The following is an 11,927-nucleotide window of genomic DNA, read 5'->3' on the forward strand; positions in this document are numbered from 1 at the left end:
CTTTTTTTCTTCCTGTTTGTCAAAGGTGTGGGATGAGGTTTTAAGAAGGGAGTTGACAAACTGTGCTTATTTGAGTGTGTTTGGGGAAGCGAGGCTTGTGTTCCTTCACATATATTCTAATGTGTATCATGTGGTTCATTTTTTATTGCCAGACCTTCCTTTGGTTTTGTGGGAGAATAATCTTGTTTTCTAAAGTAGATGAAAAGATCCACACAAGTAGAAGCTGTTTCTTGAAGCTTCAGCGAGAACCTGCAGTGTTTTCTCATATATGCCTTAGTTTGGGTAACTTAGCAGAAAATGCCAGTTCTTTCTTGGTTTTACCGTGTCAAGTTATTTGTCACTTATATCAAGGAGTGACTTCTTTACCCATTATGTCCCATGTCCTGTTAGACAGCAGCCTCCCAATATGTGTATTTTATAGGGGCAGAGGAGCCAGCCACTGTTGGAGTAGTTAATATGTTTACAGGACCTGTACTGAGTCTGACACATGTAAAAATGAAGTTGTGCAAGCTACTAAGCGTAAAAGGTGCATTCAAGTCCCAGCTCTGGAGGTGAACTATTTCTTTTCCCCAAAGCTTTTTAAAGCAATCCTTACTAATTTATCCAAGCTGTTAATAAAAACTAAATGGCCTGTGCATATTTAAATCAAGTAGTCTCTAATATGTAGCACATAGTCTAAACATGATGAGCTTTGAAGAGAATAATAGAATCATTTAGATGGAGAAAGACCCATAAGATCACCAAGTCCAACCATTAATCTCGTACTGCCGAGTCTAGCACTTAATGACATCCCTAAGCACTATGTCTATACGTCTTTTTTATTACTTCCAGAGATGGTGGCTTAACCACTTCCCTTGGCAGCCTGTTCCAATTCTTAACAAACCTCTTGGTGAGGAAAATTTTCCCAATATCTGAGTTAGACCATCCCTGGTGCAAACTGAGGCCTTTTCATCTTGTCCTATTGCTTGGAAAATAGACCAACTCCCACCTTTGCTGCAGCCTCTTTTCAGGCAGCTGTAGAGAGACAAGGTCTCACCTGAGTCTTCTTTTCTCCAGGTTAAACAACCCCAGCAGCTTTAGCTGGTCCTTGTAAGATGTGCTCCAGACCCACCACATGCCCAGTGCCTCTGTGTCTTTATTGTCATGAGGGGCACAGAACTGGGCACAGAACTCCAGGCGTGGCCTCACCAGTGCCAGGTACAGGGGAACAATCACTGCCCTGGTCCTGCTGGCCACACTACTGCTGATAGAGCTTAGGATGCCATTGGTCTTCTTGGCCACCTGGGCACAGTCCTGGCTCATGTTCAGTGGCTGTCACCCAGCACCCCATGGTCTGTTTCCGCTAGGCAGCTTTCCAGCTGCTCTGGCCCCAGCCTGTAGTGATGCCTGCGCTTGTTGTGATGCAAGGGCAGGACTCAGCACATCGATCCGGCCTGTCCAGATCCATCTGCAGAGCCTTCTTACCCTCTAGCAGGTCAACTTCTGCCCAACTTGGTGTCATCTACAAATTTACTGAGGAGTCACTCAATCCTCTTTTCCAGTTCATTGATGGAGGTGTTACGCAGGGCTGGCCCCAGTGTTGAATCCTGGGGAATGCCACGTGTCACTGGACAGCAACTGGATGTAATTCCATTCACCAGAATTCTGTTGGCCTGGCCATTCAACCAGTTCTTTACCAGGGAAAGACAGCACCTCTCCCAAGTCATGAGCAGCCAGGAGAATGCTGTGGGAAATGGTATCAAATGCTTTACTAGAATTCACTAAACAGAATCCTAGACTGTGCTGTTGTTAAGGATGGTTCTGCAGTGTATAAACATGTAGTATTCTGTAGCATAAATAATTTTTTAAAAAGTTGTTTAACAAAATGCTAACAGCAACCTTGTGCTTAGTGACGCATTGTGTTCAGCCTTTCATAGGTGATGAAGAGTTTACTTGTCCTAAACTGTGTGAAAGACAGAGTATTTATTTCAGCTGTGAAAATTTCCTTTTGTGTGGAAAATTCTGTAGAAGAAGGAAAGAATAAATTAAGTGTCAGAAATAGGAGAAGGACAGAACTGATACACACAGGGGGAGAAGAGTCCTGTTTGGTGTTGGTGACTGTGACGGTTAAGGACAACGGTTGCAGTTGTACTGTGTGCCATTTGGGATGTGTTTTCTCTCTCATTCAGTGAGATCTCCCCAGAGAGGAAGGAAATTGAAAATGGTAGAATTGAGAGTGCCTTATTCTTAGAATTATGTATCTTGAACTTCTTTGAATTTTCAGACCTGTGTTTAAATACAGCTCTCTTAAGCTGTATCTCTTAAAACTTGTTCTTGGTTTTTGTTTTTGTTTTTTCACTAATACCAGTGTGAGTATGTTGAAGAACATTCTATTGTTAACAGTTTGATTTTATTAATTAGGTAGGTAGCTAGGTAGTTTTTGTGGATTCATTGCGTAGTTTCTGGAATGGGTTAAGAGCAGGTGTTGGCGCTTCAAATTTCTAGCAATATGGAAAGACTGGAGCAATGCAGACAGAAAATTGTGGTACAAACTGAGAATACATAACATGTTATACACAGAAATTTTTAACAGTATGGTGTGCTGAGCAAATACTTCCATCTTTTGATAATGCAGTTCAGTATTGTGGTGACAACAGTGAAGGCAGCCAGGTATGAATATGCGTTACCACAATAGAGGTCGAGTTGTTATGCCAGTAGTCCTCTTACTAGGAACAGATTTCAAATGCTGACTTGCCCTTGTGCCCATTATGGACTTCAGTTATAGTAGTGTGAGTAATGTTTTTATTCGTGTAAATGTTTGGATGTTCTTTTGATGCTTTGTCAGCAAGTAGAGTCAGTATAACATTCGTTCACACACATAAAATATTTTAGTCTTCAGTGCTCAAGTGCTAGCTTGTGCATTTATGTCTGTTGTATTTCATATATGTGTGTGCATACCTGTGTGCCTCTATATCTATGTAGTTTAATATGGGGGAAAAAATCTTTAAGTGGAAAGAGTGTAATTTTGGTTTTTTAAATAATTGTCCTAATTACCCTGTCTCCCCTGAGGTACCTGTATTGTTAATTTCGCATGCCTAAATGGCAAAATCATTAGTGAATACACACTGAATATGCAAGCTATCCACAGAGAAGACTTTGTTGTGAAGCAGTTTTGAGCGAGACTTCTCTGCAGACCTCTTGTCCCATCAAAGCAGAAAGAGCAGAATTATTTTTGAAATTGAAAATTTGATCTTTTTGAAATGTGCTTATATCTGAACATCTTTGTCTTGATTTCACTGCTTTACTTTTGCCCTGGCATCATTTTAATTATGTCAATTTCAGCACATTTTGTGACATTTAACAAATTTCTTTACAGTAATGAATAAGTTTTAATGGTACACATGCAAAGTTTAATGTGTTTCTATGTTGTATATAGGAAAATCAGCTCTTTTTCTGTATCTGTAATTCTGTGATTTTAATTAAAGTTTTATCTTCTGTTTACATATAAAACAGGAGATTTTGTATGTTAGGAGGCCCAAAGATAGCTTTTAGAACCATCTCCTGAAATGACACTTTGTATATTGTATAAGGTTATATTGTCAAAACATGGGCACTTTACCTCAGATCTTGGTAAGCAGTTTGGAGATTGAGTGGTAAAAAATGATCAGTGGAAAATATTTTTAAAAAATCTTAGTCGATACTAGTTCTATTTGTTGCATAATTCTTTAAATTTTCAGTTTTAAGAAAGCTTGAAATGTTTGCTATCACAGTGCCTACTAATTGCAGGAAACATTGCAGAAATAGCACTTTTTTTTTCCATTTTCTATCACACATATCATTGACTAAGCAGAGTTGAAAACTGAGACCATAAATTGGGACTTTAAGGTGACATTAATATTTTTCCAACAATTGGGATTTTTTTAATAGACAGGGAGATATATATAGCTGATGTTTCTTCCCTTACTGATGTTTGGTTGGTGGTTTTGGATTGAGAGTTAAAAGATTCCCATTCAGAAAAAATGAAGTAGTGTGATACAAAAATAAATAACTGCTAATATCTTTTTGAGTTTGAGGCATTTAAGTTGCTTTGATTTATTCCTCCAAAAAGTGGTTGCAAAGCCTTTTCATATTTCTAAGGATTCTTGTTTGCATGCAGCAAAGCATGCAAGCACTAGTAAATACTAATAACATTCAATTTGAAGAACTTTGAGATGGCTGTGTACTGCCTTGGTTCTTAAACCTGCTTCAGTATTAAGAAAGGAGGTGCTACAGTTCTGATATGTGGGTTTCACTGTCCATTTTGTGTGAGCAGTAGAGCTTGAAAATAAGAAACATGTAATCATACTAAATACAATTTCCTTCTTTTTTTAATGCTGTTGAATCTGTAGTGCTAAATATGATGCTAATATTTTTGCATTTTTCCAATGTTTTTGTCCATTTTAAATTTATGTGCAAAATAATATTCCAGTATTTGGAATGAGAAATTGATATCTAATAATCAAATTCTTAGGACTGTTTCAAGTACTTACTGTGTAAAACTTAAGCAGTTTAGCCTTAGCTGTCTCTTAGTGTTGTTTTTTGTATATCCTAAACATCCAGTTAAGTGAGAAATGCATTTCAGAGAAGAAACTAATACAGAGAAAACACTGCGAGTAAATGTCAGTCTGACGTAGAGTAAGCAACAAATTAAATATTCAGGTTATTAATGGTGTTTTGACCAGAAGTAAAACAAGTCTCTATTGGACTGTCCATTGTGTCAGTGTTTCTCTTGTGGTGGAAGCCCAGAACTGCATACAGTACTCCAGATGCTATCTCCTAGGAGTTTTTCAAGAATTGGCTCATTTTGGCCTTTCTTTCAGTCGCCTGCTCTGTTTGAAACAGTTCTATGCTATTGGGATGCAGTTTGCTGTTGCATGACACAGATCTTTTCAGATCTACTTTGCGTGGAGGACTCATTGTCAGTTCTGGTTGCTGAAAAACAAACTGGCTTTTGTGCCCACTGTCAGTAAATAATGAATTAATCCTGTTAGCCATGAGTGAATTATGGATGGCCAGAAAGATTACTGAGGCATGTTCTTGGTAAAGTTGTTAGATATAGTAACAATGTAATTGATACATACCATCATAGCTTTGAAAGACAAAAGGAAGAGACAAACTTGTGAATTCTTTTTACCATGTGTGGTAATGTTGCTCTTATTTTACAAATTTTATTCCTTTTACTAAATACTGTGGAAAGTTCTGCTGTTCCACTGTCAGAAGGGTTCTTTAATTCACATAAATTACTAAGAAACCTGATATATATATAAAGCTGCTGCAGCAGATTTTGTACATGGCTGTTGTACATTGGTTTCCATTTTAAGATGGAGCGACTAGTTTTCTTTGTACCGCATGATCATATTTCTAAAGCAAGGTAAAGAAAATATTATAGGCTTCATTTCAGAATGATGTGCCTTGCTAAGCACTCTTCTGTCTGAATTGAAATACAAAATGCTTCATTTTCTTAATTCTTGACAGTGCAAGAATTAAGGGAAAAAATGTAAGAAAAAAACCTCTGAAATGCAGAAAAAAATGCATTTCATTTGGAATACTCAGAGGTATCTGCTGTTCAGTGGAGAATCGTAGACACAGGGATACTTTTTGTCTCAAGGATACATCTTGAAGTACCCCAAAGAGGTATTTGAGTTGCTCTTTGCTCCTTTCACAGGAAAAAGGCTTCAAAAAGCCTTTGTGTTTAGCATTGGATGAAAATCAATTGTAGAATCACAGTGGCTGAAGTTCGAAAGGACTTCTGGAGGTCTTCTGGTCCAGCTGTCCTGCTGAAACAGGGCTAGCAAAGCCAGCTGTCCTGCTGAAACAGGGCTAGCTAAAGCCAAGTGCCCAGGACCATGGCTTTTGAGATATCCAGGGAGGGAGACTCCACAGCCTGGCATGGTGTGAAACCCGTGCCCGTGTGCAATCACTCTCCTGCACAAAGAAGTGTTGCTCACATTCAAATGGAGCCTGCTGTGTCTCACTGATGAGATAGCCCTGAGCCTTCTCTTTCTAGGCTGAACAGTCAGTCCGAGGCTGTCTCAGCCCTTCTTTACATAAGAGGTGCTCTAGGTGCTTAATCGTCTCTGTGACCCTTTATTGGACTCTCCAGTATGTCAGTGTTTCTCTTGTGGTGGGCAGCCCAGAACTGCATACAGTACTCCAGATGTTATCTTCTAGGACATTCGCAAGAATTGGCTCATTGTGGCCTTCCTTTTAGTCATCCGCTTTTTTAAAAACAGTTTGCAGATTTGGGATGGTCTGTATTTCTTTACCAATTTTTTATTAGGCTAAATTCAGATTACCTGTCATGTTCCTTCATCAGGAAGTTTTCTAATGTGTACCCAGACAGCCATGTTTCCAAGTTATGTCCTGGTCACAGCTCTGAAATCAAATCTTGGCTACAAAGAAGTGGCTCTGAATATTATTGATAATGAGATTTTTAGGTAAAATTTGACTGGTTCTTTAAAACAGAAACATGAAACATTCTTTACATTTAGGATTTGTATCTAGTACCTGGAGGATGCATAGTGTGGACATCAATTTTAGAATTTTTATTTTCTCACTCTGTACCCATTTGCCTTCACTTTACCACTTCGTTGTACCAAGATTGTGCTCATTGTCAACAGCTGTAACAGTTTGCAGTTCTTACCACTCTAAGAAGTCACTGTATCTGTCCCAGATTTTCTGTTATTCATGAGAAGGGGTGTAACATTTATGTGAATGGTGGTGGGTTGAAACAAAGTTTTGACTCCTGCTTACCCTGCAGAAGTTGAACAAGCCGTGTTATTTGCTCTACTTGGACTGGCACACAGTTGGCAGGATGAAAAATATCACTGTGTTGGCCAGTGCGGCTAAGCCAGCAAAATTCTTTGGGCAAATCCAATTATACTAGCAAAAGATTCTTTTTTTCTGATGTTTATTTTGTCAGCTGTAGTTCCTCTAAAGAGCTTTTGCCAGTGAAAGATGTGTGTCATTACAGTATGATTCTGCTGTCAGATCTTTGTACATGGACAAGTCCTTTGTCATGCAGCCCTGAGTCCAACTGGATAATCCTTGTTTATTTTGTCTTGGAAAAAGCACGTCAGTTAGGCTTGGAAGTAGTGCACTTGTTCATAAAATCTGTTACTTTTTTGCCACTTGTGGCACAGGGCATTTAATTTACTGCCTGTAGTTGCTTATTATAGTAGCTCCTTTCTGGTTTTATTTAAAGCTAGAATTTTAAGAATGTATTTAAAGGAAATATCAAACTTCATTCACCCAAAGAACTTTTCATCTGTTATCTTACACGTTAATATTATCCCACTTTTTTTGTCCTGTTTTATGTTTCTCCTCACTGTTACACAAAATGTAGTTGTGGATCCCTCATGAATAAGGGAGGACAGTGAGCAGGTAAAAGCTTTGGCTCTCATGAAAGCTGAGAGTTACCACCATGTGAGCCCGGGACAGCAGCTCTAATCAAATAGGCACCTGATCAGGAGTGAAGCTCAAGGGAAAGCATGGCAGGGAAAGATGATAAAACCTGGCTTTATTAACATATGACATATATAAGGTATCCTGTTTTGCACATTAAGGAACTGGCTGATGCAGTGCAAGTGCTGCTGTCGGATTCCAAGATCCACAGCTGGCCTCTGTCATATGTACTGGTGCAAAAGTACATGCAGACTGAGGGGGCTGTGTACTATCCTGGGTTGTTGTGTCAAGGAGATAAAATGTCCTTGGGGACTTTATATACCCAGATGGAGGTGGCAAACCTTCCTGGTTTAGCATAACAATTTTTTTCATCTTACGCCAACCCTTTGCATTTTCATTAAATATTCTTGTTTAGGGCAAGGGGTGAAGTGCTGCTGTTTATTCCCATATTCTTCTTAGTTTTTGCTATTTTCAGAAGTAGCCTTCACCTCACTCTTCCTGGACTTGTATGTCTGACGGAGTCCTTAAAATTGTTCTGTGTAGTGTTAGTGTTAGAGTTTTGTGATCTGTAAGGGAACATGGAAGGGGAGAGAGTATCAGCCCATGTAAGTTTTGTCTGGTCAAGGAACTTTTCAGTGCCATAAGGGGATAATAAGAAACGGAGAAATAAAACATTCTGAGACACACATCTATCAAACTAAAAAGTAAGGGAGACAGATAAAAGGACCAAACCTGATCAGTCACTAATTGAAGAGTGTAAGTGGAATGTGGGAATGTTTATTTCAGTGAGATTATTTGAACGAAGGCCTCATCAAATGGCATTATAAGGGAAAGGAGGAAGCCACAGACAAAATATGGAAAGAGGCACAAACTTGCCAAACAAACTTAGTGGAGACAAAGACAAGAAACAAAACCTCGTCTGTGACACTACTTGATGAGCTATCAGAAAAGTGTACACAAACAAGGATTCTGTGACTGATAAGGATGCAAACCTGAGGGTCCAGGATCTTGAGGCAGGTCAGTGAGACTGTGCCAGCTGAGGAGGTGCTTTGCAAGGGAAGGGAGTTGGGAAAGGGACCAAATGTGGCCAGACAGAAGAAGGGCTAATGTAGGTAAACTGTGGCCAGTCTGTACACTTGTCTGTCTGAGCTCTGTGCCTGATCACTATGGTCTGTCCTGTTTTATTAGATCTTTTCTTAACTACCTCTCTATGTAATTTCACTTTCTATACCATGTGTGTGAGTGCTGCAAGGGCTAAGTGAGACCAGCTTGAGTAGAAACTAGGCCAGCAAGGAGGCTCAGTGGAGGTGTCATCACCAACGAGGTTTGCAGTGCCAGCAGTGGAAATGAATTTGACTCTTGGTGGCAGGAACTGGAGGGGCTGTAGTTATCTGAATTATTTTGTTGGTTTTCTACAGACTTTGTATCTATAGTGCCAGCTACAGGGGGACTTACATGAGCTTGTAAACTACCTTGTAATGCCACACCTAAGTTAAGCTTCTGCCTCTCCTGCTTTCTGTGGGAGAGAAGGAAGAAGACAGTAATGCTTACAAAGCCATCTGGGCTGCAATGGCTCCATCCAGTCACATAAGTGATTTCCCTTGCCTTGTTTTAGGGTTGTGGGGCACAACTCTTCCAGAGCTTACTAGATCTAAGCCAAAAATTGTACTTACAATTAGGTTGGTCCTGGATTATGAATAAGCCACTGCACTTGGATGTAACTGTCTGTTCAGTCCAGGAATTTACTGTTATTGTAGATAAGATCAGACTAATAGAAATGTTGAAATGTAATTCAAATTACAGTTTTTGGAATTGTTGGAGCAGATAGGATGTGCAAGATACTCAATTTACTAGCCCATTAGATGCTTATAGTTAAATTTGAAAATGTTGATATTTACCAGTTTATATCATGGGGAAAAGACTAATTTCCTTTTCAGTATGCACGTATGAAGAGGAAACATGCAGTTGCAGATTTCTGGTCAGCCTGGTAGCATTTTATAGGGTATACCCATCAGATTGTACTTGTTCAAAGCCTTCTATGGGAAAAGGCTATGCTTGAGAATACTCCTGAAGTATAAGTTTATTTTTAAAATGCAGGTCTTTTGTGGGCTGCAGAATAGATGTAGTTTATTCTCTGAATTTGAGATGGGGGGTATGGAGTAGTTTCTTGTGCTTCCTAGGACCATTAAGTAGGAATATACAGGGAGTTGGAGAGGAAAGTGATTTTCAGATATTTGCAGGAACTGCTTTGGTAATTATTCCCTTCTGTGATGGTTGATACACACAATCCTGTGTGTGGCTGCCCTATTTATAATTTTACTGGAAAAGGACGGTGAAAAAGACACACCTCAGAGGGTGTTGTCTTGGTGAAAATACCTAGTTTTTCCCAAAAAAAATGGAAAAGCTTTTAGATAAAACATTACTGCAAGAAACATATACAGAAATATAACCAACATTTTTTAGGGGTGTTTTACAAGGAGGCATACGTTTTATTCACCTTTGTTACCATTACACTTAGCAGAGTTTGTAGGGTATACAGATGAGAATGGGACAAAACTATACTGGGTATGTCAGTGAAATTATAACTTCTGGGGACGTCAGTGAAATGCTGACTTTTAAGGTTGAGACTGTAGGTTTTAGTGGCCTGACACATACTGCTTCTGTTACTAGTAACAATCTGATGACTTTTGCCTGATATTGCTTCCTTTAAATATGAAGTAATCTGTATTCCTGTTCCTCGTGCTCTTTTTGTTACAAGTACATTTAAAGAAGGGCAGAGAGATTATCTTGTTAGTTAAAAGCTACATAGAGTGTTCTTGATAACTGTCAGCCTGTTCTTGTTCTTGTTGCCTGTTGGACATGAGAAAAATACATAACATATGGCTGGAAAAAGTAGCAGTAGTCCCAGATAATATTTTGAATACTGACAAGAAACAAATAGAGTGTTTTGGGATTTGGAGAGCTCCTGTCATTGCAGACAGTATCATATTCCACAAATAAACTACTGAACTTAATGACCAGTAATGGTGTAGACTGCAAAAACATACTGTCAATATATAGTTATTCCACATGCTGATTAAAAATAATATGAAAACAAAATTGTACAGGGTATGTGTCTTTTATTAGCTCCTTGTACTTTCCTACATGCTAGTATTATGCAATGATCACATGACAATTGATTTCTTGATAAAAACTAAGACAAAGCACCAAGTCTTCAATGAATTTAGGTTTTTGTTGGTTTTTTTTATAACGTCTGTTGGCAAATAAATTGGACTTAGCTTTAGTTTACTTCTTCTTCAGTACAGAAAAGGACACAATTGCATTTTAAATCTCTTTACATGTAATTCCGAAAAATTACTTTACCTTTATTTACTTTCTAATGGGAAACAATCTTGACTAAAATTACTGTTGCTTACTGCAGAGGGCTGTTAACACGAAATTTGAAATACTTGTAAAAGTTAGTCATCTGGAGTGATGATGAAAGCAAACTACGTAGCAGTTTGCATCTCCACTGGCTTTGAAAGTGGTGCACTCCTGAAGCAAAAGGAAAATAGTAATAATAATAGTAATAATAGAACTGTGTTTCCAAAGTAGACTGCTTTCTACAGGGCAGGGTGTATTACTGTTAATGCTTGGGAAGGGTGTCACATTTAAATTTGGGCAGTAGCAGTGGGAGATCCCCAGCCAAAGGCATGTGTAGATTGTATTAGGACAGGAGTGGTTGTTTTATTATTTCAAGGTTTTATTTCCTGCCAGCTTTGCTAAATCCATTTTTTCCTTCCTCCATTGGATGATTTTTTTTGCACTCACAATATCCCAGCTTACATAATTTTCCAGCACTTTCATTACCTGTCTTTCTCTTTGAGTAGGCTTTGTCTTGGTGTAAAAAACTGGGCCACAAATCATCCTTCTCTTACTCTCATAGCATAATTTCTTTAAGATTTGTCCTTTGGCAGTATTCTCTGAAATCTAATAAAATATGTGTTTTCACAGAAGCTGTGCTCTCAAGGCTCTTACTGGGTATCTCTTCCAGTTGTTTTGATGTTGAGCTTCTGAGGGCAGGCAGCATTCTAGGAGAGTCATCCTTTGCCTGGACATCTACTGTCATGAACTGTCAGGTGCATACCTGCCTTTTGAACTATTTTTGTCTAAAAAATTAAAGTGCAGCTGGTTAAGGAGTTCAAAAGAGACAGAGCAACAAATAGATGCACACATCATCAGGCTGGTTCCCTAAGGAAGCTGACTGCTTTAGATAAGATACAGTAGGGGAAAACTACAATCTGTATTAAATTTTTTGAAAGCAAGAGACTGAAAAGCTCTAAGTTTTTGTAAAAAATGGCCACAAAATTTTGTAAATAATTGCTCCGTCCACAAAAGAGAGGAAAATACCTTTTTTGTCTTGAACACCTGGGCCAAACTTCAAATTCTTAAAAAGTGTGTGCTCCAGCGCTGGAAAGAACACTGCAGTACAAACTATATGTCAATGGAAACCTATCAAGAAGCGA

The 11,927-nt window shown here is 38.7% G+C and overlaps 1 protein-coding gene across 6 annotated transcripts in view; it reads left to right on the forward strand.

The window, feature by feature from the left end:
• The window catches only part of RNF38 (ring finger protein 38), a 109,279-nt gene that overhangs the window by 66,422 nt on the left and 30,930 nt on the right, over positions 1-11,927 (forward strand). The window lies entirely within an intron of this gene.

This window comes from Lichenostomus cassidix, chromosome Z (genome assembly GCF_008360975.1).
Source record: "Lichenostomus cassidix isolate B80296 chromosome Z, HeHo_3.0, whole genome shotgun sequence".
In the NCBI taxonomy this organism is placed as follows: Eukaryota; Metazoa; Chordata; class Aves; order Passeriformes; family Meliphagidae; genus Lichenostomus; species Lichenostomus cassidix.